The sequence below is a fragment of the Otolemur garnettii genome, unplaced genomic scaffold (genome assembly GCF_000181295.1).
Source record: "Otolemur garnettii isolate 467f Iridium unplaced genomic scaffold, OtoGar3 scaffold00002, whole genome shotgun sequence".
Lineage (NCBI taxonomy): Eukaryota > Metazoa > Chordata > Mammalia > Primates > Galagidae > Otolemur > Otolemur garnettii.
The window spans coordinates 49,029,899-49,034,601 of record NW_003852397.1 but is presented as its reverse complement, the minus strand read 5'-3'; the positions used below and the strand labels follow the sequence as shown (position 1 = coordinate 49,034,601).

Genomic DNA, 4,703 nt, shown 5'->3' with positions numbered 1-4,703 from the left:
GGCGGGTGCCTATAGTCCCAGCTACTCGGGAGGCTGAGGCAAGAGAATCACCTAAGCCCAGGAGTTGGAGGTTGCTGTGAGCTGTGACGCCATAGCACTTTACCGAGGGTGATAAAGTGAGACTGTCTCTACAAAAACAAAACAAACAAACAAAAAAACAAACACACACATTCAAACAGGGAGATAAAGCAAGTATGGTTAGATGTTAACTGGCAAATTCAAGGGAGGGAGTCTACAAAATTTAAGTGAGGAAGTTTATATTTTTCTTTCAGTTTTCCTATAGATTTCAATTGTCCAAAATTACAGTTCTGAGAAAAAGAAAGCTAGCTATATAGATCCGTTGCCGTCAATATGGAATTAAGCCAGAATGTTTCAGAAATGCAACACATTCACAAAACTATGTAAGGACCAAATAGTACTTCTTGCCTGAAATCTGAAGATAAGTAATTGGAGTTACTTTAAGTGTCTGGAAGCATACGATGGATGAAGACACAAAACAAACACCAGTCTGACTCCATCCCATTGAAAATGAGCTATAATCAGAAGTTTTGATGCATCGCCGCTCTCAAAAATCCTAGAACTTTCTCACTGATGTGATAATGGACTTTAAGATTTATGCACATACTAAATGATCCAAGCATGGCACTAAAGTAATCTTTGTAACTTGATAACACATCTGCTTTTAAGAGAATATTGAGAAATCTTGGAAGGAGAGGACTCCACTTCTCAGTGAGCAGTGATCATCAGCAACTTAGAATGAGGCGACAAAGATCTTTTTTTAAAAGGCCTTACTTATTTGAAGACTGAATTTATTTTGGATCCTCAACTTGTGCGATTTGGGCATTCAGTTTAGAGTTTACATCACAGTGATCAAAAACAACTTGGTGAAAAAAAGGGAGAAAAAGAGCTGCAAAATCGGGCACGCAATTGTTTATAAGTGTTAGGGGTTGTGAAGACAAAATTAGTTTAACAAAACTAATTGAAACCTGAGTGTTTCAATGTGAGACTAGGTGCTACTTTAAAGGCAATGTTCTACACTAAATGCCTGGAATTCCTTCATCCAAATTTAGCAAGTCAATCTTTTTATGTCCAGGATTTTTATAGTTAAAAGTTGGTATATATGTGCATGAGTGTAAGAAAAGGGAACCTTAGCTTTCTTTCCATTGTTCTCAAGAGATCCCTCACCTCTTAAAAAAGGTTAAGGACCAATGCCTGTGAGATTTGCTGTAATCTCTTCTCTGGGCTTTAAACAGCCAGGGAATTTCAAGCACCCACAAGCGTACTTTTAAATTCAAAGGGCCTCTGATTCCCTATCTTCTATTTCCATCTGCCTCACCAGTGTTTCAGCCTGTCAGGGTGCCAAGTGCATTTTGGGGGGTCTTATTTTATGTTATCCCCTCATATCCAAGAAAATCTTTTCTTTCAGACGTAACACTAACTGAACAAGGAAGTGACCTTAAGGTGTAGGAACAACTATGAATTGAGCAGCAAACAAAGGCAGACAATTCCTTTTTGTACTTTTCTCCCAATGCTATTTGTTCTACATAGAGAATTAGCTCAAAAGTAGTTATTTCATCTTTTATATATTATGTTATTATATATGAGCATTTTCCCTTTTAGAGATAGGAAGTCAAACCTGGAAATTCAGGGGTGGGAGGACTATTAGGTTCTGAACATGGACCATGCTCTTCTTAGTGAGAAAAAGAAAAATCAGGAATCAGTGACCACTCTTAATTCTACCAGAAGGAAATTGAGTCTATTTTCTGTTACAGAATTTTCAGCACCAAAAGGAATACTTAATGACTGCAGAATTCTAGCTTTTCATTTTACATATGCAAAACCAAAATGATTTGCCCATTGTCACATGGCTGGTTGGTCACAGACTCAACTAGGAACCTCTTGACAGAGTCTAGTGTTCTCTGAGATATCACCCAGCTTCTCATATTACTGCCTTCTGAAAACAGAATTTTTCTTTTCTTTAAAAAAAATTGTATCAATAATAAGAATTGCTAGGTGAAAACAAAAATCCTTCGTGGAAAATTGTATGAGATTGCAAGAATTCCCAGCACAGGGTCACCACTGATGCCTGGAGTGGCCACACTGCAGTGTGACGAGTCCAGGTGGGCACAGAAAGGACCCTGTCCCAGGGAGCGTCTCATCCACCTTCATTCTCCCTTGGCTACTTTCTGCATCCCTGGGGGATAGAAAGGGGTGGTGTCATCTTTTTACACTTATATTAAATGATTAAATTCCTCTGTCCTTAATTTTAAAAACAAATGGACATAAACTTACACATTATTATCAAAATGTCTCATATTGCTTTATATATATATGGCTGTCAAAGTATATATATATATATATATTTTTTTTTTAAGAGATAGAGTCTCACTTTGTCGCCCTCAGTAGAATGACATAGCATCACAGCTCACAGCAACCTCCAACTCTTGGGCTTAGGTGATTCTCTTGCCTCAGCCTCAAGTAGCTGGAACTATACGCACCCACCACAATGCCCGGCTATTTTTTTGTTGCAGTTTGGCCAGGGCCAGGTTTGAACCCATCACCCTTGGTATATGGGGCCAGCGCCCTACTCACTGAGCCACAGGGGCTGCCCAAAGTATAATTTTTGAAAAGTTAGGGGCTTGACTCACCCACAGTTTGCATATGAGAAGAGTATTTTCACTCATGTGATGAGGGAATCCACAGAATGACAAAGCTGGCCCAAAGGAGGACATAAACACCCAAGTAGGGCAGAACATTTGTGGAACACCATGTTCTGCCTGAGCTGCGGTGGACATTTCCAGGGCAGCCGACCCCGATCTTCTGAGTCCCACACCAGCTCCTGTGGTGGAGGAAGCTTGAGCTGGCTGTGCAGCTTTCTCCCTTGGTCTCATAACCATGCCCACCAATGAGAATGCTAATTCTCCAGCCCCTGACTTAACAGGTTCAAGAACAAGAGGAAAGACCAAATAGAATTTAATGTGGAGTTGAGGAAAGCTAAGAAAGATGACCAGATGCTGAAAAGGAGAAATGTAAGCTCGTTTCTTGACGATGCTACTTCTCCACTGCAGGAAAACCGAAACAACCAGGGTACTGTAAATTGGTCTGTGGATGACATTATCAAAGGTATAAATAGTACCAATATGGAAAACCAGCTCCAAGCTACTCAAGCTGCCAGGAAACTTCTTTCTAGAGAAAAAAGGTCTCCCATCGACAATACCACCCGAGCTGGTTTGATTCCAAAATTTGCATCCTTCTTGGGGAGAACTGATTGTGGTCCCATTCAGTTTGAATCTGCTTGGGCACTATCTAACATGTTTTTGGGACATCAGAACAGACTAAGGCTGGGGGAGATGGCGGTGCTATTCCAGCATTCATTTCTCTGTTGGCATCTCCCCAGATCGTATCAGTGAGCAAGCTGTGTGGGCTCTAGGAAACATTGCAGGTGATGGTTCAGTTTTCTGAGACTTGGTTATTAAGTACGGTGCAGTTGACCCACTGTTGGCTCTTCTAGCTATCCCTGACATGTCATCTTTATCACATGGTTACTTAGGTAATCTTACCTGGACACTTTCAAACCTTTGTCACAACAAGAATCCCGCACCCCCATTAGATGCTGTGGAGCAGATTCTTCCTACTTAAGTGCACCTCCTGCATCACGATGATCCAGACGTATTAGCAGATACTTGCTGGGCTATTTCCTACCTTACTGATGGTCCAGATGAACAGACTGAAATGGTTGTGAAAACAGGAGTTGTGCCCCAACTTGTGAAGCTTTTGGGAGTTACCAAATTGCCAATTGTGACTCCTGCACTAAGAGCCATAGGGAATATTGTCACTGGGACAGATGAACACCAGGTTGTAATTGATGCAGAAGCACTTACTGTCTTTCCCAGCCTGCTGACCAACCCCAAAACTAACATTCAAAAGGCAGCTACGTGGACAATGTCAAACATCACAGCTGGCCAGCAGGACCAGATACAGCAAGTTGTGAATCATGGACTAGGCCCATTACTTGTTGGTGTTCTCTCAAAGGCAGACTTTAAGACACAAAAGGACGCCGTATGGGCTGTCGCCAACTATACAAGTGGTGGAGCAGTTGAACAGATTGAGTACCTTGTTCACTGTGGCGTAATAGAACCATTGATGAACCTTTTAACTGCAAAAGATATCAAAATTATTCTGGTTATTCTGGATGCTATTTCAATTATCTTTCAGGCTGCCGAAAAACTAGGTGAAACTGAGAAACTTAGTATAATGATTGAAGAATGTGGAGGTTTGGACAAAATGGAAGCTCTATAAAACCATGAAAATGAGTCTGTGTACAAGGCTTCATTAAACTTGATTGAGAAGTATTTCTCTGTAGAGGAAGAGGAGGATCAAAATGTAGGACGAGAAACTACCTCTGAAGGCTGTACCTTCCAAGTTCAGGGTGGGACTCCTGGGACTTTTAATTTTTAGATTGAATAGCTGAGGCACGAAGTTGTTGTGTACTGTGTTTGGTGTGTTTGTCTTACTATTTCTCTACTACGAACTCTTTTTAAATGTGGTTTGTTATTGTAGCTCTTTTTACAACAAAGCTATACTTGAACAGTTCCAAACTGTATATACACACAGTATGGAGCTTTTCCTCTGAAAGAGTTTCTTATTTCTATGTGGAATTCCATATCTTGCAGTGTCCTATAAATAAAGATTAAAGTCTACCA

The 4,703-nt window shown here is 40.7% G+C and overlaps 1 protein-coding gene and 1 pseudogene across 1 annotated transcript in view; one reads left to right on the top strand and one right to left on the bottom strand.

Moving 5' to 3' along the window:
* The window catches only part of CMTM8 (CKLF like MARVEL transmembrane domain containing 8), a 120,359-nt gene that overhangs the window by 65,976 nt on the left and 49,680 nt on the right, over nucleotides 1-4,703 (bottom strand). The window lies entirely within an intron of this gene.
* LOC100963973 lies at nucleotides 2,603-4,692 on the top strand (annotated as a pseudogene).